Below are 25145 nucleotides of genomic sequence, written 5' to 3'. Positions count from 1 at the left end.
TCCCTTGGTGAGCCAGTTCAAGGATCTACATCTTATTTCCAAAGAATCTTGCACACTGCTGGTGCGGTGACTCCAACCCCCTCTTCCCCTCCCTACTGCTGTTTCCTTTGGATAAGTGTGTTCATGACTGTATAAGCAGCATACACTTACACCAACATACTTAAGATCAGATATATTTTCAGGCTGCAATTCAGATCCATCCTAGAAAGATCAGAAGCTGTATGGTTACAACTGTACTAGAATGAGGTGACTAATAGTGTGGATGTCAGACCCAAGTAGAATCGCAGTCCAGATTTGACTGTCTATGCCAAGGGAAAGAGGCTATGTTGTACAGCAGTGGGGTTTTACAGCTTTTTTTCTGAAAGAAGTCCAAGCATCTTTTTAAGTAAAATCTTATGTAGAATCCCAATACCTATAATTAAGTGGAGCTACCTAGATTAGAGAGAAGGCTGAGGTCCAGTCTCTCATCTTCTCTACTTTCTGCTTGGCCTCCTCATTATCCTCTACCATGACCTTTAAGGAATCTCTTTGCATACCTAAAGCTCAGAGGAATTAGATTGAAAAACACTAGGGTAATAAAATGTTTTTCTTAAATCATTGATCATTGACTTTGAGTGAGATGTTCTTTTTAAAATTTTTTACATTTTGAAATTGGAGTGTCAGCTCTTTAGTGAAGTCATATCACTTCACATAAAAATAGTCCTACCATTCAACTGGAATCGGGAAGAATTAAAAACTTGTCCATCTTTACCATCTAATCAAAAGATTAAGTTAACATAAAAATTAATGAAGTTTCAAGTGATTGAAAGCTAGTTTCCACACTCTGTCCCCATATCCACTGCACTGATAAAGAGGGGAACTAATGTTTGTTGAGCATCTACTCTCTGCTAAGTGCCCTGTTGTCTGTGTTATATTCTCTAATTCTCACAACAACACTGGAAGATAGAAATTATTCCTATTTTACAGCTAATGAGAATTTGCCTTGTAGATATTTTAAAAGCTAAGGTCAGACAGCTAGGAAGTGGAGAACCTGGATTCTGAACCCTAATCTGGCTGACTTAACTGCTCCTACTCTTTCTTCAATATTAGGCTACCTTTCCAATAGTACAATGAGGGGAGCCAAGAATATCATGAAAAGTAAATACAAGAGAGTTCTGAAAATCTGTGTAGAGATGCCTTTAATCACGAACACAGTATTTTTCATTTACTACCCATGCACTACTACGTTTGTGACTCTTCTGTTTATTTTGTAATATAGTATATTCTTTCTTCTAAACCTATCTTCTCCTGTGCCTGCCTCCTCCTTTCTCCTTTCTGTTCTCTCCTTACTGCCACCTTTACAGTTGCATAGTCTTTTTCTTTAACTGAGAGGATTTTATTTATTTATTTATTTGTTAAAGATTTATTAATTAGAGACAGTGGGGTGAAGGGCAGAGGAAGACAGAGAAAGAAGCAAACTCCCTGCTGAGCCTGATGCAGGACTCAGTGCAGGACACAGCATGGGGCTTGATCTCAGGACCCTGAGATCATGATGACTTGAGATGATGACCTGAGCCAAAACAGAAAGGTGGCTGCTTAACCAACTGAGCCACCCAGGCGCTCCTACAGTTGCACAGGCTTAAGGGGTCTACCTTTTTTCTAGTCAAGGTTCTTTTGGTTGCAAAAAAAATGGAAACTCACTTAACATAAAATGGGAAGGTTATTGAAAGAATATGAAGATCTCACAGAATGCAATGGCAAGGTGTGCCTACTATATTAAGACAAAAATGGCTCTTCCCACCTCTCTGTGAGTGCATACTTTTGTTTTACGTTTACTTCTTACGGCTTCTCTCTGAACATCTGCTCTTTCTCCCCTCAAACCTCTGCTTCCCTTAATTGACTTCCTCTTTTTAGTCATCTTGAGCATTCCTCAATATGGATGTCCAGGTCCAACTTAGCATGAGTTTCCAGATGTAGTACCTCGATCTTTCTTCTACATCTCTAGGCCTAAGTTTCTGATGGCATATGATTGGCTTGACCCAGCTCAAGATAGAAACCATCTTGTATTAGGTATTCTACTCTGGTCCATTTGGCTGTATTGGTATGACAGGTCACAGGTTCAGATATGGCTCCTTCAGTAGACGATATAGGTGGGGTCTGAACCCCAAGACATGTCAAGTAACCTTTCCTTTACACTGGACTTTGTTTCTAAGTGTACTCTCCTCCCTGTACCCTAATTACTTGAGACTAGGAGAGGAGGGGTCCTTGAGACTAGCAGGACACTCTCCTACAAAGGAGATCAGATTGTTCAATTTAAGGCTTACAGTGGGAAATATGTTCAGCTCAATTATGCCTGGGCATCCCATAGTGTAGCAGAAGGCTCAGAAACCTTTGTAGGAAAATAAATGGAAAAATTTTTCTTGAGTGTTTGTTTTTACATGGAGCCAATCCTTACAAAACTGCTTGTCAAATTAGAATGAACAACATGAGAAGCGTTTACCACGTGGCACAGTTGCTTTAGACATGGGTAAGAGACATGAGTGTAATCCACCTTGCCCAAAGTTTTCTTACTTGGATAAATAGTAGGAAACATGTTTCTATGAATAAGATATACTGGATGCTTTGTTTGTGATGGGTTTGTCCATATTTGAAAGATAAATATCCGTGATGCTGCTGCCATTTAAGCCCGGATAATACATTACAAAATCATTCAAAGAACATTATCAAATTACAAGGCAGCCCTTTTATACTGTGTGTGTGTGTGTGCATGTGTATTGAGGATGGAGAATTGCAGTGCGAGGTGGGAGTAATGTTATGTTACACGCTAATGAGATTATATCAGACTTTGGCTCTAGGAGTTATGATCTGAGTAGATGATAAATTCCTGATATATAAGGACTTGGTTAAGAGAATTCTAGGGTATGTGAGTCTAGTACTGATGTATCATGTTGTGAGGTTGCAACTCTTTAATTTTCCAAAAAGCCTAAAAACTGTTTTTTATACTCCTTAGACATCTTTCATTATATTTAACCAAAGAAGTGTTAAAATGCAAAGTTCAACTGAGTAAATTTTAAAGATCTTATTGGCTTTTTTCAGTGATTCATGGATTGGGCAACATTCCATCTGGCAGATAGAAAGGAACTCCAAGTGGGCCTCTGGGTGGCTCAGTCGGTTAAGAATCTGCCTTCAGCTCAGGTCATGATCTCAGGGTCCTGGGATCAAGCCCTGCATTGGGTTCTCTGCTCAGTGGGGAGTCTGCGTCTCCCTCTCACTCTCCCTCTGTACTCTTTCTCTCTCTCAAATAAATAAATAAAATCTTTAAAAAGGAAAGGATCTCTGAGAAACCATACAAATGAAATGCCTATAAAATAGGTAGAAGGGAACAGAACAAGGAAGCTATACCAGCAGAAAGTGGACTGGTTGTGGCAGGGGTCTATCAGGCAGATTACCTGCCTAGTGCTGACCAGGTAATTCTTGATGGACTATTTTAAGATTCCATTCTTAAGAGAGGCTGAAGCTGTACTTAGGTAGTAAGTCTCAGTTTGGTGATGTGGGGCTTAGCATAAGTGACTCCACTTTGAGATTCTTGTCACTCTTTTAATAGATAAAAAGAAGATGGTTATAATCAATAAGTTCTTTTTTTTAAATAATTTTTATTTATTTATGATAGTCACAGAGAGAGAGAGAGAGAGAGAGGCAGAGACACAGGCAGAGGGAGAAGCAGGCTCCATGCACTGGGAGCCTGATGTGGGATTCGATCCTGGGTCTCCAGGATCGCGCCCTGGGCCAAAGGCAGGCGCCAAACCGCTGCGCCACCCAGGGATCCCCTCAATAAGTTCTTAAATCTGGAAGCATATCACTTTCAGGTTTGATGGTTTTTCCTGAAGATGCTTTGCTTCTAGACATCCCTTCCTGCCTTCCCCACAGTGTCAACACGCTTAATGGTGCCTATGGTGGGCTAGCCACTCTGTGGTTGTTCAAGCTTTTCTATGTCAGGACCTTCATATATGATGATTCTCCTAAACATCATGGTTGAAGACTTCCCACTTTAGGGAGGCCCTCCCCAACCATCCTATCTAAAATAGACCTCTTCATCCCTTGCTCTTCTCTCACTTTATACTGTGCTCTATTTTCTACATTTTGCTTACCACAATCTGCAATCATTTTATGTCATGCTTTCTGCTTTTCAAAATTTTTTTTAATTTTTATTTATTTATGATAGTCACAGGGAGAGAGAGAGAGAGGCAGAGACACAGGCAGAGGGAGAAGCAGGCTCCATGCACCGGGAGCTTGATGTGGGATTCGATCCCGGGTCTCCAGGATCGCGCCCCTGGGCCAAAGGCAGGTGCCAAACCGCTGCGCCACCCAGGGATCCCCTGCTTTCTGCTTTTCATGTTTTATGCTTTATTGAATGTTTTTCCCACCAAACTGTAAGCTCTGAGAGGGTGAGGACCATATCTATATCAGTCACAATTGGGATCCCCAGTGCTTTATGCAGTGCACAGAAAAGGTGGTCAATAAGTATTTGAGGGTTAGATTAATGAACAAAGCATTATAACACTATCATCCATGATTACAAATGATCCACCTAAGTCATTGTTTCACTTTAGAGAACATTTAAAAAACCTATTGTTACCCTCGCTGTGTCTCTTATGTTTGCTTGGTTAGCATTAGTGTTATCCATGGAGAATGGGATAAGGGATTTGAGCAAATCATACTACATGAAAAGTCCCCATACATACCTTTCAAAAATAACATTTATCAAAGTTTAATATACATATAGAAAAGCACCCTTTGTTATAAGTGTGCAGGCTGATGATTTTTTTCATACTCTCATCATACCTATTTGACTAACAGGCAGATCAAGAAACAGAAACAGAATATCCTTGATACCCTGGAAGCTCCCCTCATGCTGGCTTCCAATCACTACTCTTTCAAGGTTAACTACCATCTTGCCTTTTAACAGTATATATTAGTTTTGCCCATTGTTACTTTATATAAATGGAATCAGAGTTTAGAATCTTTGAGTATGATATTTGCGAGATTCATTCATCAGCCATACTGTTGCATGTCCACGCTTAATGTTTTTAAACAAGTGGAAATGAATCCCAAGGCACAATGAGAGGCCAAGGTAAAGGGAGAAGGATGTTAGTCATATAGAATGAAGATTGGGGATTTATGTGCTAAAGCGAGCCATGTTCTACTAAATTCATTTTGCCTTCTTTGCTTCCTCTAGCTTTGCTTTCCAAATCTTAAAATATGTAGCTTACAAATATCTACCCTTGGGAAAAATATTTACTGATCCACTGAAAATCCATCTCTGCTACTGCAATAAATAAATAAATAAATAAATAAATAAATAAATAAATAAATAAATCAGTCAGTCTTTTGAGCTCATGCTCTCTCTGAGGTGTGTCAGTAGTATTCTTTATATAAGGGGCAGCATTTAATTATTGATTCTTAATGCACATGTCCTGAAGGTGTTTATTAAATTGAGTTTAGGGGCATTGTTCTATCTCAATGCAGGAGATTATGAGAAGACCTACAGAGGAAGGGGCGATGGAAAACCTGATTAACTTTCTGGACTTTATACAGAGACAGATAAAAATAGAAAACTATGTGTGATTTAAAATTGGCAAGGACAGGCCTTCCGTATGAGGAAATTTCTTCAAGTTATTAATCGTGAGTTATATGTTTTTGTGACAGTGAAAGGTAGAAGCTTTAATTAAACACACCTTAATAACCTTCCCTCAGAAAATCTCTTTTTAAAAATAAATGTGGCATCAGATAATCTATGGAAGATGTAGAGTAACTCTTCTAGAGTCCTATATAATGAGGAAGCACTCCCTGACAGAGAAGGTTGCCAAGCACTTGCACAAATTACTAAGGAAGGCTGGGGAATCGATGGCCATCTGTTCAGCATGGTTCTCATGCAAGTGTGCCTGGAGCCAGGGGGCTGGTTGACATGATCTTAGAAGGAAAAGACCTTTCCTTTTTCATTTGATAATTATCAGGGTTCTTCAAGCCTAAAAAAATCCCTTCAAACTTAAATAATGAAATGAAGTGTTCCTTTGGTTCATGCAATGTGTCTGTCTCTCTCAAGCATTTTCAGACTTTATGCCAGAGACTACTTGGAGGCAAAAGACCATTTATTTTACTCCTTCCACTCTTAGTACAGCACATTAAAAAAAAAAAAAAAGGCATTGTGCTGTTGCTTGGGTACAGAGCTATTATTTACTGGGCCTCATTTTAAAAATGTTATTATTGCTTTTTAAAGTGGTCAAAATGACACTTTTAAAACCCACAAATTTTGTGTGATCTGCATATTGAACCAGCCCAGACACTACTTGCAAGGTCTTTGCAGGCCACTGTGGCTCCGTACACCATAATAATCAATACTACTTAGACTACTTTTTGGGTGCATACAAGGTGCCAGGAACTGGTTGGCACTTCACATACATTATCTCATTTAATTTCTCAATGATCCAGCAGGGTAGGTATTATCACTCCAACTACAAATAAGGGAAGTATTTCTTGGCCAAGTCAGAGAACTAGCCCTCAGTCACATAGCTAATTTTTTTAAGCACTGAATTACACACTCCCATCTGTCTGACTGTATAAAGGTCCACATTTCTTTTCTATATGATGCTTTCCTAATACTTTGGGAACCCTGACCTATTTAAAGTAGTACTGAAACAAACATAACTTCTGATTTGGATATGTTTTCAGGTTCAACTGATTTGTTTCCTAGTCATTTTTGACATACTGTGAGACTAGGTTTTAGAATCAGGTAGTCCTACCTTTAACCCTGCCTTTTCTACTTATCACATATGTGACCCTTCAGATTCCTCTTCTGTGAAATAGATTATAATAGAATAGACCTCGTAAAACTGCTTTAAGAATTCAAGGAGATGATGCAAATGAAAGCGTATATCAGGATGATAAAGAGCACATAGTAAATGTTCAAGAAATATTAATAACAAAGAAAAAATATATTAATAACAAAGATGCGAGGAATGGTTTTTGAACTTATAGGACCTTGACACTTTTTCTTTCCCTGTTTAGTATTTAACTTGGTTGCCTCCTTCAGAAGCCTTTCCTATTCCATCAAGGCCTACCTGTTTCCTACCACTAAGAGTTAAAGTTTACCAATTAAATGGAGGCTGTCAACAAAAGATTTTTGGTTCTCAAACTTAGGTTTTTAGCAGCCTGACTTCCCATCCTTAAGGTCCAAAGAATAACCACAAGAATATAAATGAACTTCAATCAAATTGAATCATCTGTGTCCTAGAATCTCAAATCTTTAAAATATTGTTACCACAGAATTCCTGGCTATTTACCTAGCCCTGTGGCTGTCCTATATGCCAAACCAAAGATTGGGTCACATGGTCTTACAGAGATTTTTTTTTTCTGATTTATAGGATAAGATCTGTGGAGGCCTAAAAACTAAATACATTACTTATACATCTTATGAATCAATTTTGTGGAGAAGAATATAGGAATTCCAGAGTTGAACTCTCTGAAAGATCAGGGACATGTGCACTCCACATTCTTCTTTTGAGTAAAAGTCTGTCAGCAATATTTTTTAATATCCTTGAAAAGCACCTAAGTCAAAGAAAATTAACATCTGTTGCAATGTTTATAACTTCATTCCAGAATTTCCTTTGGTTTCTGTTGTATAGCTTCACTTGTAGAGCTCCTATTAATGCAGTGATAAACTTACAGAAACACATGCTTTATCTAATTTTTGGTGTTGGTAAAAGTGATGCATATTCAGAGGGGGGAAGAAGTTAATTAGCCCCAGGGTTTGATAGACATCATTTAGTAGTCGTCCAGTTAATCTAAAATCCTACATATAACCAATTACCATCGTAATGAGGACTTTAATTTTTAAACTTCCTATCCAATTTCTTTCAATCATTGCTGCAAAACATTTGAAAGCCAACAATGCAGAAGTTGCTGTGTAGGCCTGTGTTAGAAATGGTCAGATCCTCAGAGAGCTAAAAGACCATTTGCACACGTAGAATGATCTTTTTTCACTCTGAGCATTATATAATTTAGACTTTGAAAAAAGTCATACAAAGGAGGAAACCACGCAACTTTTAGTGATAAAAATACTGTGTAACCATGTTCAGAGAATACCCATCCAAGACCATTTGTTTCTCCTGATCTTTCTAAAGAAACTGTACTATTTGAACTGACTCTCGATAAAGCATCTTGAAGGTGGTGGGCGTAGGATTCCTGTTGGAATCTGCAGGTCTCTGTGTAGCTTTTGCTGTTCAGTGCCTTTTCTGCTTCTTTTCTCCTCTTGGCTTGCCTCTTCTACCTCTTCTTAAAGAGATTACCCTGTAAGCTGAGGGTGATTCATTTCTACTAGTGGTGAAAGGCATTTTCATCCACTACTCTGAGGTAGTATTAATCTGCTAGGCCTTCATAAATTTCATTGTGATGTGACTTAATTTGTTTCCATTATGAGAACTTTTGAGTACATTCAGTTATCATAATCAAAAAGCACTTAACTGCCTGTGTGCTATGCCAAGAGAACTACAGTGACACATTTTCTGCCCTCTGAGTGTTCAAGTTTAAGACTGAGTGCCAGGTTTTGTGCATCACTATGCAGAAGGGCAAATAATACATGATCTTGGTGAGCAAACTTGGGCTCAGGTTGTTAGGCCAAACCGAAGCATCTGTGTCACAACTAGAAATTTCAGGGGAGCTGGGAAGTGGTATGGGAAGTCCAGGCATGATAGGGAAGAAAATAAAAGCCTGGTTAGTCTGTGTAGATTAGAGAACTGCATCCAGAGGATCGAGCACAGCAAGAGGGTGCAGGCAGATGTGAAGTCCAAGCATACAAGTTGTTCAGGATTCATATCCGGCAAGAAGATAGTGCTTTAGCTCAGATTCAAAACCAATAAGGCATGTCCACTTAGTAACACAGCCATGGGGGGAATCTGTTTTCCTTCCCTTGCCCAGATTTTAAACATTTCTGTTGTATTTGGTTTAGGAATCCTGATTTGAGCTGCTTCTTCAGGTGAGGCAGGCTGCTACAGATGCTGGGTATTATAATACAGACTGGGATCCTGGAGTGGGCTTTTGTCATTTTTACCTTTGAGACTACATTAATATGAATAAACATTCATTTGAAGGTCAAATGATATTTAGTGTCTCCGGGTTGCAGCATATCTGGACTTCTTGATTCTTTCTTGCCAGTGAAATACACAATATAGGCTGACTCTCATCAAAGCAGCTTTTAACATTTAGAACTGAGGAAACCAATTGACATCTGAGTAGAATTTTTCCCCCCTTCTCTCTCTTAGGTCCTACAGGCAATAGACTTCCCAGAAAGGGATTATAGATTGTGGTCAATTCCAGGTGATTTGTCAATCTGTTCAGTGGCAAGTACCAAATTAGTCTCTTTTTTTTTAATTTCAGTTTATACTTATTTTTAATTTTTCTTGAGGAAAGGTAGCCACCCCTTTAGCTGCAGGATTTTACCTTGACCTCTAGTCATCATTTAGTTTGATACACATTGGCTACTACACTGGTTTCAGCTTGGACAATAATACTGTTTTTGCATAGTGTCACTATGATTTGATAAACAGGTAGTAGTGCCCTTTCTGGAATCAAGGTAAACATAAGCCCTTGGATGAGGGAGAGGGGAGGAGGCAAGGACTTTAAGGGATGCTTAACAAGCTGCTAATTACTCTTGATGGCATTATGCTACAGTGCGTGTGTTAAGGACCATCTTGATGTCTGGGGCAGTGAGCCGATTAGTATCACTTGGAACCCCGAGGGCAGGAGTGAGGTGGTGGGAGAGACGGTTCCAAAGAGCTCTGGGGCAATCAGTTCAAAAAAGTCAGGGCTCTACCTGAGTTTTTGACAATATGTTCTGAAGAATTAAATAGTCGCCTGGGTTCCTAAGAAAAAGAGAGGGAGAAATGGGAGACAAATGTACCCTCTGTGCATTTGATCTTCATAATGCCATTATCAGTAGGGTATATTATCATCTTTGTTTTACAGTTGAATAAACTGAAGTTCAGAGAGGTAAAATAACTCACTTAAGTATCATGGTTAAGAATTAGGACTCTGGAGGCAGAGGAAGCTGAGTTTGAATTTTGGCTTATGCTAATTTGTAGCAGTAAGGACTTGAGACCAACAAACTTTTTGTGCTTTGGTTTCACCATCTATGAAAGAATGATAATAATAGTACCTATAATCAAAAGAGTTTTGTGCATATTTAATGGAAAAATGTGTGTAAATTGGTTAGCATTGTCCTGTATTCCTAGTAAGTGCTCAAAAAGGATAGCTATTTATACTCCTCCTCATCATCACCATCATTTACCACTACCACCACCCAGACATGTAGGCCCAAAGCTCATGCTGTTTCTGAAACATTACAGTGCCTCCAAGTGCTAGTAAGAGCAGTGGTAAGAAGGGCCAAGGAAAGTCAATATGTATAAGTAGAAGATGAAAAGATAAGGCAGTGAAGGAAAAAAAAGAAAGACAAAATTTAAAAAGCAGGATAAAAGGAACTCCATAATAAGAGATGTGGTCACTACCTAACAGTTGTCTCAGATGCCCCCCACACAGTGTGGCCTACAGTAGAACAACTCTTCCTTTCTGAACCCCTAAGGTTACTGCATTGTAGACAAAAAACAAAACAAAACAAAAAACCCTCATGTGATCAGTCAATGGGATTGATTGACAAGCCTTCATTAAGCTCTGTTTTAAAATACATCTACTAGATCTGGTCCTCACTCTAATTGTAAGGAGCTTAAAAACTAGTTCTAAGGCCATGTACACCCAATGAAAAATAACAGGCAACACAATATGTTTATGCGACTTTAATGATGGAATTGAGGCAGTTCCATGACCTGTGGGATATAAGGAATGGTTATTAATTAATCAATTAATTATCTTGAATTTCCAAAGCCATGGATTATCATGTGCCAAAAATTACTTAAATTGTGCAATAACTGTATTAAACTATTATGGAACGCTTTAACTCAATTACAAGTCACTGCATGAACTTTGATGTTGCTTCATATGGGTGTGCATTGCAGCAGCACTCAACAAAGGTAACCAACTGTGTGCAGCCCTTGGAAGAAGAATGACTCTGCCATGTCTTGATGTACAGGAAAACTAACTTCTAAGCCAGATGAAGTTCAGTTAGCCTGATGAATTCATCTTCTGTGTGATTGCTGGGTTGACCTTTGTTTTATTATAAAAGTGAGAATAAATAGGATCTTTTTTGCTGTTCCTCTAATGATTGATCACCATTTGTACTAATTCATTCTCAGGTTCTACCCCATTTTCTTTTTTATTTACTTATTTTTTTTTTCTACCTCATTTTCTAAGGGAGAACCAGCCAGATGCCTTCCACCTGAGAAATCCCTGGTTCTTTTATTTTATTTTATTTTTATTCATGATAGTCACAGAGAGAGAGAGAGAGAGAGAGGGAGGCAGAGACACAGGCAGAGGGAGAAGCAGGCTCCATGCACCGGGAGCCCGACATGGGATTCGATCCCGGGTCTCCAGGATCGAGCCCTGGGCCAAAGGTAGGCGCCAAACCGCTGCGCCACCCAGGGATCCCAGAAATCCCTGGTTCTAAGCTTGAGTTACTCTCATGAGTATTGAAGTTCAACACACAAAACTGTTGGACGATAGCTGATGAAGATTTAACTCCTGTTGACTAGGTGGGACTTTTAAGTTCTAGGTAGAAATTTCCCACATTCTGGGATTTGGACTTTTGACCTAGTGGGCCAGCTGATACCTTAATCAAAACAGTGTTCTCTTTATACTCTAGGTGGCAGGACCTCCTTAATATTAAATGTGAGGGATTGCTATAAAAGCATGTTTAGACCAGTGCATCACTAAGGCTGTCATTTTATAGAAAGAATGCATGAAAATGTGAACCCATGAGATATTAAAGCGGAACCTGTGAAGAAAAAAATCCTTTGTGTTCAGCATGGCAGTCTAGGATTTAGTAATAGTAAAACAAGATTATTGTTCTTTTACATAATGCCATTTCAAAAAAATTCCAGTAGTAAATTAAACAAAATGGAGTGAATTAGTAAAATAATTTATTCATATGTGTTTTATTGGTTGAAAGCTTACTTCCTACAGATCTCTGTCAAAATACCATTTTATTAGGAGGGCCTTAACTCCACTATCATTCCCTAATCCCTGGATGTTGTTTTGCTTTCTCCACAGCACCTGTTGTGTTGTGACATGCTTCATATTTTCCTTGCTTATTTATTGTGTGTCTCCCCTACCCACCCCCTCCACTGACTCCCAGAATGAAAGCTTTATGGGCAAGGACCTTGTTTTATCCACTATTGCATTCTTAGTACCCAGAACAGTGGTTGGTACATAATGGGCATTCTGTGCATGTTTATTGAATGAATGGATGAGTGACCATTAACAAAGGAAGGTAAAGAATAACTTGAATTTAAAAATTATCTTTTTAGAAAAAATAAATTCAATTAAGATACGATCGGAGTAAACATTTTATAGTATACATGTCTAATTTTATTTTTTGATAATCATTAAAACATAAAATACTGTCACCTAAGGAGATTAGTCTCTATTTTAATACTTGATGGTAACTAAGGTAATTAATTTTTAAGTAATTATGCCAAATCTGTTAGCTGTTCTAACAGATATTTTGATATCATTAATCAAAATAATGAACCTTGTCATTGATAACATTACGATTTACTGGCATTTTATTCTTTGATTTCATTTTTTATTTGTGTTTTGAGAAGTTGTGTAATATCTTAGGGAAAGAAAAGATAAAATGATGATAATAACTGAATTTGTAGCATTTCTGTGTTATTAGTTTTTAAAAATTCAAACTGCCTCTGCAGGTTTACCTTTAAAGTTTTATCGTAAAAATAAATAAATAAATAAATAAAGTTTTACTTGTGATGTGGTAAAGAGAATCTTAGACTGAGCATTTGAAGACTTGGGTTGAGTTTTCTTGGCTTTGCTACTTACCAGCTAGGTGACTTTGGCAAAGCACTGAATATTTCCAAGGCTTAAATCCCTTATATATAAACTTGATATAATAATTTTTGCCCTGTCTTTTCGTAGGATTATTGTGATATATCAGAAATTCTCTGTGAAATATGAAGTTCTATTCAACTATAAGGAGTTCTATGATGCTAGTAAATAATTTCATTTGTCAAATGATTTTGCCTTTAGAATGCTTTTTTTAACAAAATGTGCAATATTCTCACTGCAATTCTTTAGAATAAAATAAAATTGCATCAAGGAATATGTTACTATTAGGAACAAAGAAGGTATTTGCCAACCAGGCATGCTTTGCTAAAGAAGTGGTCATCAGTACCAGCATCTTTAGAGAAGGATAAAGAAAAGTGAAAGCTAAAAAGCCATTAGACTTGTCTTTTGGGAGGTCAGTGGTTTCAGTATTGTGGCCCTGGAAACTAAATTTCAGACAGTCAAAGGAAAAATGGAAATAGAGAAGTGAATGTGAAGCACTTTATTACATGGTTTGATGGCCTAAGAAATCTGGGACTCGCTGATGAGCCTGGGTCAACCTTGGTGCTGGATGACTGAGATGGAAAAGAAGCTTCTAAGCAACGAGGCAGAAGGGTAGTCTGGAGTGAGAAGTCAAGTCACTATTATCTGAAATGCCATGTAACCTCTCTTAGGCTGGGTGGGGAAGGATAATGTAAGTCCAGAGGGGAGCAAGTCAGAGGCCTAAGAAACTGGGTCTCTGGTCAGAACAGCAAACAATAAGGTAATTAGCCAAGAAGCTAAGAAAACTGAGGGGTATTCATGGAATGTAGCTGGTGTCATCATAATATTTCAAGATCCAAAACATGTGGTGAGCTGTTGCTTTTATGTGAAGCTAGTGTATTTTGCATGTGTGTAGGCATTTCTTTTCAAATTGCTGAACCAGTCGAGGTGGGCAGCAGGGATGAAGAGAAATTTCAGTTTTGTCCAGTCTTAATTATAGAAATGTTTTTCTGATGGCAAAGGGCTAGTATACATGATAGCGATAACCTTTGAAAAATATCTCAGGTTTCCTGTTGAATATTCAGCAGAGATAGACCTTACTTAAGTTTCTCTTCCATAATACAGACTGTCTCAAGTATTTTGTTTCTAATACTTTCATGTAGGACTTTGAATATGCTCAAGCTGCCATAACAAAATACCAAAGACTGAGTGACATACACAACAGAACTTATTTTCTCACAGTCCTGGAGGCTAGAAGTTCAAGATCAAGGTTCTGACCAATTCAGTTTCTGGTAAGACCTCTCTTCCTGCCTTGCAGAGCACTGCCTTGTTACTGTGTCCTCACTTGACCTCTTCATCCTGTAAATGTGGAGAAGCCTACCTCTCTGGTGTCTCTTCTTATAAGGACACCAGCCCTATCTGATCAGGTCCCACCTTTATGACCTCTTTGAACCTTAATTACTTCCTTAGTAACCTCATCTCCAAATATAGCCACACCAGGGGTTAGTGCTTCAACATAAAAATTGGGGTAGGAGGGTCACAAACATTCAGTCCATAGCAAACCCTGACAGCAAAGTTTATAATAACTGACTTTTATTGAACTCTTTTTTGGGTTTGCCAGGTACTGTGATAGGTACTTTAAATGAGTAATCTCACTGTAGTAGTCAAATATTTTGGTGATTTATCACATATTTGGTATTCCTATCACTGTTCCATGAGGGTCAGTAAGAGGAACTCTTTTCTTTATAATTAGTTAAGACCCAGGCTCTTTCCATCTTGTGGCTCTAGTCTCTTCTCAGTCTAAGAGTCTGTTCATTTAGCCAGTGGATGGTTAAAGAGAGTTAGTATTGCATAAGGAGGTTTTTATGGTCCATGCCCAAAAGTGGCACATTACCAATTAATCATTAGCAAGAATTTAATCACATGGCTAAACCTAACAGCTAAGAAGTGCAGTCCTCTTATATATTGAGGAAGAGGTGAGCAAGGAAATACAGATATTGATGAGCTGTAGCAATCTCTAACTCACTCAATGAATCTTCACAATAATGCACCAAGATAGGTACCATCAATGTCCCAATTTTACCCATGAAGAGGATGAGTAGTTTGTTCAAAGTAACACAGCTAGTAATTTATTGTTGAACTCATTCTGGCTTCAGAGTTTGCTTTTAGCCACTGTGCTGTTCTTTCTGAACTCAGGATAAGAGAATTATTTCATTACTGTGGTAAACGTTTGACACTTTTGAACCACCCCTCAAAGATATTTTAGCAAAACATTTATGTTTGGATAAGTAATATCAAACACTTTGTTTTAATTTGTTTATAAAGGAAATAAAGAAACAAGAAAGAAAAAAGGGAATGAAGGAAGGAGGGAGGGAGAGAGAAAAAATAATAACGAGTCTTTAGTGGAGGTGTTGGATTCTCTGATTATATTTCATCTTATATGTACATGTTAATACTAGCTCATTCATCTTCAGGGTCTTTTCCTCAATTAGCATAAACTACAGGGATGCTTTGAATGTACTTAGGGTATGATTGTGATATGAAAGCACATGGGATCTTTGTCCCCACATAACTATAAAGGAGGTTGTACTGTCCAGAGACATTTTGTAGTTTCATCTCAGATTTTGAATCCATTTGTCCATATTGAGCACAAGTTGAAAGGTCAAAGTCTAGGATAATGCTTCCCATTGAGCTAGGGGGTTCCTGAAGTGAGGGGGCAGGGAGGAGGGATAGGAGATTTCCTCTTTCCTTTTATTTAAGCGAATATAGTGCTAAACAGTAATTACAGTAAGCTGCCACTTGTTTTTTGGGTCTGGGTTGACCTCATAGCCACCTGGATTTGGCTTCCTTTCCACTATACCACATTAAATGGTGCATTGGTTGGTTTGGAATTTTCAATAAACATCTATTTTTTCCCCAGTATTCTATTGTAGTTGAGAGTTCATTTTCTTTTGATAGAGAGTACAATACTATCCTAATTCTAGATAAGTTGCACTAAGTACAGAATATGAAATTCTAAGCTTCTGAAAGTTATTTTCCTACCATTCAGATGGTATGTTTCCTAAAATGCCAACATTTCTCAAAGACAATTTAATTCAGCCTTCTTGAAGCACAAGAAGGAAGTATTTTTCTAGCAAAGCTGTTCTCCTACCATATTAAGTGAAATTTCTGTAATAGTCCTGGTAGCTTCTGAAGGTGGAAGGAGATAAACTGTTTAGACAGAGTGTGAAAAAGCTTAAATGTTTCCTTCCTATATTAAGGAAAGTAGCACTGTGGGATGGTTTCATCTTAAAATAGATGTGTGTTCTGTGGTTATTGGTAAAGGGATAGGGAAGTACACTGGACTGACCTGTTCCATTATTAGAAGCCAAGTCAAGAATGTTATATATATATATATATATATCTATCTATATATATATATAGATATATATATATATATATATAGTCAAATGAGAGTTCATATACAATGATATTACATTAGGCTTTCATCCTGTGCTGTTGATAGTAACAATAGTTTGGATAAGGCCTATTTTACCAATTCTGAAATACTCTATAATCTGAGAAAGCATTGAAATCAGACTTGTAGAACTGAATTAGAGATGTATGGGTATTAAAATACTCCATCCACCCCATTTCCACATGTACCATCTGTTGTTTCCAGATGTACTGCTTCCTAGAGGCGGTATTCATGGGCATGGTATTATAACAACAAACCGGCATTCCTAGTTCTGGGACTTAATTCCCAGAAATACAAGTTTTCATTGGCTGCACTTCAGGGAATTAGACTCCTCTGTGGCTAGGGACATGCCATTACAACCATGGTAATGGAAATAGACCAATTCAGAGCTTATAAGGCATCAGGGAGCCTTCAAATTCGGAGCAGTACAAAGTTTCTCTTATGTGCCTGTAACTCAAGGTAAGTTGGGCAACGCTATTAATGCTCCCCTCACCCCTTGGTGATTAGATATGCCTAGCTCATTGTAGATAAGGTGTTGGAGGTATCTCTTCTATGTTAAGTTTGATAAAGGAAGTTATAAAATGCTTCAAAAGCTCTAGAGTGTATGCTTAAAGCCTCGTATATAGTCCAGCACCTTAATCTGATGCTGTCTGTAAAGCAATGGGCTGTCACCTCCCTCCAGACCACTGCTTGCCTCATTAATACCACTGGAACAAATTATCACTTCACAGCCCAGAAATCTTCTATAGCAGTTGTGGTGATTGATGTAACAAGGCTAAAAAATAATGATGAAATGCATGTTCCAGAAGACAGATTCAAATGGCAGGAGCTTCAAAGGCAATTAAATGTGACACAGAAGGAGTCTTCCTGGAATAAAGTATTTTCAAATAAATGGTAAGATAAGTGTGATAATCTCCTAGACTCACATTACACATAAATTAGTTTGCTATGAATAATTATTTCTGAAGGCTTAGTGTGCATTGAAGTAAAAGTTTAGAAACAGCCAGTATGAACCATTTAAAAAATACATTTTTTTTTTTTTTGGTTTAAGATGGGGCAAAAAGCAATGCTGTGGGGATGGCATCTGTGCTTATGATGGGATTTATTTATCTGTGGCCATAGTATTTGAATGATCTTTTGATATGCTTTAAGGTTTCCTGTTGGTTGGAAAGTAAAGAATCGTGACTACAGATGTCAAGTTGAACTGCCTTCCTCCAAAGTGAGTCAAACAATTCTCTTGATGTATTGATTCTATACCACTAAGTTACTAACTGTGCTGTGGGAGGAACCTGCCTACTCAAGAGAGTGCAGCTGTACATTAGATGGGCACATCAAGGTCACTGTGAAGGGGAAATTTAAGACATGGAAGTAACTAGAACAGCTGGGCAGTGTTAAAGCACTCTGCCATCTAAAGCCTTGCAAAAGATACACCTCAAACTGTCATTGGGTCTGTAAGTGCTACTCTCTTGTTTTCTTGAAATACGAACATAGGACAGGTTAGACAAGTATTGGCTTAGATGTAGCAAGAGGAGATTATTTTTACAGGGTTTCTTGTTTGAAGGGTTAGTTAATCTTAATCATGAAACTGGATTTGTAGAGAGTTTTAAGAATACATTTTAAATGGTGATTTTTAGGGATCCCTGGGTGGCGCAGCGGTTTAGCACCTGCCTTCGGCCCAGGGCACGATCCTGGAGACCCCGGATCGAATCCCACGTCGGGCCCCTGGTGCATGGAGCCTGCTTCTCCCTCTGCCTGTGTCTCTGCCTCTCTCTCTCTCTGTGACTATCATAAATAAATAAAAAAATAAAAAAAAAATAAAAAAAAAATAAATGGTGATTTTTAAAAATAATCTTGTTTGAGTTAGGTGTAAAATAATCTGAAGTTGTATTGGATGTTTGTTTAAAGTTATTTCCTCACTAATCTGTTATTAGCTAAACCTGATGAGGCCATTTGTTGATTTCTTGGCAGGATCAAAGGAACACACTTATTTAAGGTAGAATATGTATCAGTCTCACCCAGAATTATCTAGATATGAGTAAATGCAATTCAACAACCATTTATTACACTTTAATAATCAGTTTGACTTTTTTTTTAACAAAATCTTGGCCACCCTTTTCAATAACATGATTGAATGATTCAGAAGTTTGTTTCTAATTGTACAGGTCATCTTTAACACTGTTATTTACCCTGAAGGGGTTGAAGTGTCCTTTTGAAAGACAAATTAAGGACTATTTTGATCTCATTCTTTAAAACAAGTATTACTTTTATGCCAGGACACTGTTTATTATGTAGACCACAGATAGAAATATTCACCAATGTCAAAAAGGCTAAGTTACTTCCACTCTAAGATGTCTGCAATTCACTAGAGACATATACATGAATCAAGTAACTTTTTTTTAATGGGCTTTAAAAAATTGCATTACTCTCTTACAAACCTTGAATTTGGACTTGAGAAATTCTGCCTTTTACTTACCTGGCTTGTTAATTGGTTGAGCATACTGAAAAGACATGCTTATGTATCATGGATGGCAGAAAACACATATGACTAATATGACAGCTGCTTGAAATAGAAAAAGCAATAAAATGACTTTGTACTTTTATGACACATTTATAGACTGGTAATAAAGCTCCTTCCTAATCTCATTCTCTCATCATAGCACCCAAGTGATTTGTGTAATTATTATTTTATCTGTCTTTTTAAACAATGGAAAAGCCAGAAGATGAACCTAATGACCCAGCATTCATTTTTTATTGTTACCATCCTTCAACTACAAGCACACTCATACTCGTTTTTAAGAAAACCGTGAGCTTTTTTTTTTTTTTTTGGTCCTATCCAAAAAGCATTTCACTAAATTCTCATATCTTGTGACAACTGGCAAATAATAGCTAGAGTTGTTTGTTTTTTTTTTTTTTACACTAACTGTGGTTTTAAACAACATTGAGAATTGGTTGCTTATATGGGGTAGTTAAATTAAAGCACATAGATAAGCCTTTTTAACTGAATACTTGGAACTACCCAATTCCAAATTCATCATGTAATATTTTAAGAAAGGAAATATATTTACATGCACTGAGTGTCTGCTCTGGGCCAAACACTGTCATATATGTAAACTTATTTAACAGCAACTTCACAACAACATTGTGCGGTAGTTATTTTTAACCCTATTTTTATGGAGGAAGCAACCCAACCTCAGAGACGTTATGTAGCTTCTCCACTGACACACCAGCTAGCTACTTAGTGGCAGAGCCAATATTCAAATGTGCATCTGCCTGATTCTAACTACCACATTATACAGCTTTTAAATAAATGTGGAGAATATGTTTGATAATAATGGCTAAATCGAAACACATCGGAATAAATCTGTGTAATACTGTTCATCAAGGTAAAAGTATGTGTTTAGTTTATGAAATTGCTTTATCCAAGACACTAGAATAAATTAAATGCATGAGTGATATCAGAATTTATAGAATTATGTTTATTGGATTAATGGTGTTTTATAAATTATAATGATTTACATCTCAGAACAGTCTACACAGTATTTAATGGAAAAAATAAACTTATTTGCACCCACATTCATAAAATTATGGTTTTTAAAGCTAGAATTTCTATTTTCCACAACATCATATATAAAATAAGCCAATTACTGAAATTGAAAAATGATATTACTTCAGATTTGAGCTATCTATTGCTTGGTGTGAGGACTGTTAAAGATATTCTGATGCAAATTACTATTTAAAAAGACAGCTTACATTAAATATATTCAGGGGTATAATATACTTTTGGCTTTAGGTTATAATATAATCAATTATTTCATTGTGATTTAATATTGATATATATCTGTGAAGAAAAAACCCAATGACTATGGCAAGCAATTGTATCATTTTACTTGTGTAGAAATCTTGCAGTATAAATGCATGCCAGTTATTTTTGCTACTAATCAAGGCTTTTAATTTCTTTCACTTTTAATCTAAATGATACTTCCTTTTGCAGAATTACAGAAAGAATAGGTTCACCCTAAAAATGACTGTAGCATTTATTAGAAACAATAACTATTCCAGAAAGTACAGCAAAATAAGTTTCTATTTCTTCACCAAATCAAGTGTTCAGTACCTATGATAACCCTCTCAGTCCATTTGACCTTGTAATTCTGTACCCTCTCTGAGCCCATTGCTTTCTTGTCTACAGAATGGGATATTAACTACTTCTTTGGGATGCTGTGATAATTACATGATTTAACATGAAAAGGGTGGTGAACAGTGCCTGGCAATGGGTAGCTATCAAATTGTTATTGAATCAATGTATTGTGCATATAATTCAGCATTTTGAAATATAATTTATTAACATCTTATAATCTGATGCAGAAATTTATTTTAAAAATGAATTAAATCTCAATTACCATGCAGCTGCTTATCGGATCCTGTTGATAGCTTCCCCAATATTGATCAAAATTATATAGACCTCTTAAGAGCATGCCTCCGTTGCCACATCCTACCTTACATCCTTCCTTTTGTGTTTCACTAATTTCTCTCTCAAAGCAGAGCATTTTGATCTAGCTTTGTTTGACATGACCATTTTGAGAGGCATATTGACATAACCACCTCCAAATAATCCAATCAAATATAAAATCAGTTTTTTCATCTTCCGAAGATTATCTTATGAGACATCTCCAAACCTAGTTCTGTCTCTACCACCCAGACTGCATGATTCCTTCTCTTCCTACTTTACTCATATTTGAATTTATTTTTTTATTAAATATATTGCTTTTATAGTCATAAAAACTGTAAGTATTTAAAAAAAATTATACAATTGAGTTAATCTCCAAGGGAGAGGTGATTTTATCCCCAAAACCATTATTATGAAAGAGTGCTACCTCATAATTTATGAGCACTATTGTGGAAATTGTTAAAGGAATTGTTCTCATAGCTCATCCCCATTGTCTTATGGGATTAGCAAAATCAAGAAACGTACCAAAATCACAAAGCCACTTAAAAAATATTTTCAGAAAAAAAAAACTTCTGCAGGAAAACAAGACAAATTCCACAATTACATTCCTAAATCTGCATTTCACTAGAGATTAAAAGCATGACTGTTGTAACTTTAAGAGATCAGATAATTTGATTATTCAGCAAATGAAATGAATTATGACTGATAGTCTTTTGTGCGAAAAGCTTATGTGATAAGCATGGGGCTCCTAGTTTTATATCATGTGGATGCTAGGTAGTGCCCAACCCCAATCTCATCCTTTACCCCTTTTCTGAGCTTGTTGTCATCTCATACTCTTCTGGCATACAGAGCAAAGATGGAGTGAGGCTCAAAGATAGGATGAGGATGATTGCCTCACATACTGCTTGATCTAAAACAATCTGAATATTTAAACACTTTGTTGTTTAAACCTTGTTACATTCTGAAACTGTCAAGTACATTCTTCTTTTCTTTCTGGTATACTTGTCTCCTCTCTTTACTACAACACCAAGTGGTAGATAGTTGTGCTACAGGACAGAGTTTATGTCTGTATGTGTGCACATTGGTAGATGGGGGTAGAGTGGAGACTGATGTATGCAGTTGGTATAAGAAGCTGGGCATTATCTTCCTTGATCTTTCATTTTGATTCCCTGCTTCTATGCTATGAGACAAGTAAAAATCCTACAACTGTATAACAAAAGGATTTTAAGATATTTCTAAATAATAAAGAATATCTATTTGAAAATGGGCTTTCAAACTAAAAATGAATCCCTATCCAAAGATAACGTCTTGGAAGCAGTAAAAAGACCAGAACATCTGCAAAAGATACAATTTACTCATGCCATTATAGGAAAGGTGTGACAGATTTGAAGAGATATTTGTATAAAAAAACAGGCTCTATTTTTTGCAAGTAACCTACCTGACTATAGTTATATAGTAATAGACAAAGATTTGAGTAAGGAGATTGATGATAGAAAACATCAATGTGGAACAAGCTGGTGATATATTTTATAAGGCCATGTCGGCATTGCATATCCTATATAACAGGCATATGTTAAAATAGCGTCAATAATTATGCATTTGTTGAACATCTATGAGCAATGTGTTTTTATAATATAATGGATGCAGACATTCCAATTCCTCCCTGTAGATGGTTTTCAGTCTAGAGGGGACCCTATGATATGCTGACATACAACTGATTGTAAAGAAGAACAGTCTTAAATATTGCTTTGACAGATATTTAAATATTGTTAGTGCACAGATCTGATATAGTCCAGGTTAATCTGAAAAGGTCTCTGAACCAAGTGAACCTTAAGATCAAATTTCTAGGAAAGGATTTTGTTACTTGGTCTTATTTTTGAATCAGAAGTATTGACTGCTCAAGGAACCCTGTGATTTCTATTATTTTCTAAGTCTAGAGAGGAAGAGTCCTGTTACGAGATAAAGTTCATGAAGGAAGACTGACAGAGGTGTTGGTTGGATATGGTGCATGCTGATTTTATGGTAGCAGAATGTCATCAACTGGTATACTATAATGACTATTACACACCACTCACATGATTAGAAGATAGCAACCATTCATTTCCATTTTGATCATCTGCATTTTTTTCTAGGATATTTGTAGCTTATAAAATAGGATAACCTGATTAAATTTAGTCCCTTGAATCACAAGGAATTCTAGATTATTTCCTTTTTAATTCTGGGAGAACTTAAGCCATCTGTTGCCTTGAAGCAGAGAGATTTAGTAATCAGGCACAGCAGAAAGAAGATATTTGTCTAGGGATGCTATTAATTAACAAACTTGGAAAGCATTCTGCATTTCTTACCTTAAAGTCAAAGTACCCCTAACAAGTATATTGGACAATTAGATGAGAAAACCTGTCTTGGGTCAGATGCTCTTTATGTTCTGTTTTGGATAGTACAGAAGAAAATATGAATAGAACGTGTTGGATCCAGTACCATGGGGGGGAAAAACAGCAAATAATAAGAATTATTAATTGTGAGGTTCCCAAAAAGGGAAACCCCAATATTTCTAACCTTATGATATTTATGATTAAAGTATTATGATATTTTTACATAATCCCTTTTCACTTAAAAGGAATTCTCCTGGTGTTCCTTCCAATTAACTCCTAAATTTAAAATGGAAAATTTGAGCAACAAATTTTGAGGGAACTAGAAAGCATGTTTTTGTTTAAATCAAGTTTATTTAGGTGTAATTATCATACAATAACATGTACCCTAACTTTAGTGCATACATTGGTGAACTTTGACAAATATACATATACACATCCATAGACTCATCACCACTCCTCAAGACTAAGGATGTTTTCATCACCACTTAAGACTGGTCCTCTTTTGCCCTTTTCTAGTTGGTTCTCCCTGTCCTCAGTGCCACAGAATCACTGATTTGCTTTCTGTCACTATAAATTAGATTTGTCTTTTCTAGAATTTCATATTAGTGGAATCATACACTACTCTTCTGTTTATGACTTCTTTACACTTAGAAGGAGGGTGTGTTGTTTGTTTTTCCCCCATCTTTGTTAAGATATAGTTGACAAATAAAAATTGTATACATTTAAGGTATACAATTTGATGTTTTGATATATACTTTGTGAAATAATTGCCATAAGCTATTTATCTTACCCATCACCTCACATAGTTACCATTTTATTTTATTTTGCTGAGAACACTTAAGATCTACCCTCCAAACAAATTTCAAGTATACAGTACAGCATTTTTAATTATATTCACATTACTGTATGTCAGACCTCCAGATTTATTCATCTCATATAACTGAAACTTTGTACCCTTTGACCAACATTACCTATTTCCTCTTTACCCCAGCTGCTGGCAACTACCATTCCACTTTGTGCTTCCAAGAGTTTGACTCTTCGAGATTCCATATATAAAAGTGAGATTGTGCAGTATTTATCTATCTGTGTCTGGCTTATTTTACCTAGCAGAAGTTCCTCCAGATTCATCCATCTTGTTGCAAATATCAGGATTTTTTTTTAAAGGCAGAACGATATTCCATTATGTGTGTGTATGTGTGTGTCATACATATATACTCATTTTCTTTATCCATTCATCTATCAACAATTAGATTGTTTCCATATCTTGAAATAATGTTAGTAATGCTGCAGTGAACATGGGAGTGCAAATATCTCTTTGTGATCCTGATTTTTTTACTTTGGGTTTGTAACCAGAGGCGGGATTACTGGATCATAAGGTAGTTCTGTTTTAATATTGTGAAGACCCTCCATACTATTTTCCATCGTGGCTGTACTAATTTACATTCCCACCAACAGTGCACAAGGGCTCCCTTTTCTCCACATTCTTGCCAACACTTGTTATCATCTGTTGTTTTGATAATAGCCATCCTAACAGGTGTGAGATGATATCTCATTATAGTTTTGACTTACATTTTCCTGATCACTAGTCATGTTGAGCACCTTTTCATATACTTGTAGGCCATTTTTATGTCCTCTTTGGAGATATTCAGGTCCTTTTCCCAGTTTTCAATTAGGTTTTTTTGTTTACTCAGTTTTGTTTTGTTTTTGTTTTTGTTTTTTTGCTATTGAGTTGTGTGAGTTCCTCATATATTTTGGATATTAACTCTTTATCAGATAGATGCTTTGCAAATATTTTCTCCCATTCCATAGGTTGCCTTTTCATTTTGTTGTGTTTCAGTGTTTAAATGCCTCCAGGGTAAGTTAGTTGAGCATATCCAATCTAGACTTTTTTTTAAAAGATTTATTTATT

General features: G+C 36.6%; 1 protein-coding gene across 7 annotated transcripts in view; it reads left to right on the top strand.

The window, feature by feature from the left end:
• TENM1 (teneurin transmembrane protein 1) overlaps positions 1-25145 on the top strand; it is a 796092-nt gene that overhangs the window by 57069 nt on the left and 713878 nt on the right. For 2 of the 7 annotated variants that reach the window (XM_072744132.1, XM_072744137.1), the window contains exon 3: positions 17573-17639. The exons of 3 other annotated variants lie outside the window; for them this stretch is intronic. The gene's annotated coding sequence lies outside the window, so the exon portion shown is untranslated. Of the gene's footprint in view, positions 1-14126; positions 14256-17572; positions 17640-25145 lie in introns of all 7 variants that reach the window. 2 more of the 7 variants (XM_072744134.1, XM_072744133.1) reach the window with 2 other exon arrangements.

This window comes from Vulpes vulpes, chromosome X, assembly GCF_048418805.1.
Source record: "Vulpes vulpes isolate BD-2025 chromosome X, VulVul3, whole genome shotgun sequence".
NCBI lineage: Eukaryota > Metazoa > Chordata > Mammalia > Carnivora > Canidae > Vulpes > Vulpes vulpes.
Note: the sequence above shows the minus strand (reverse complement) of the source record. Positions and strands in the feature narration are given on the sequence as shown.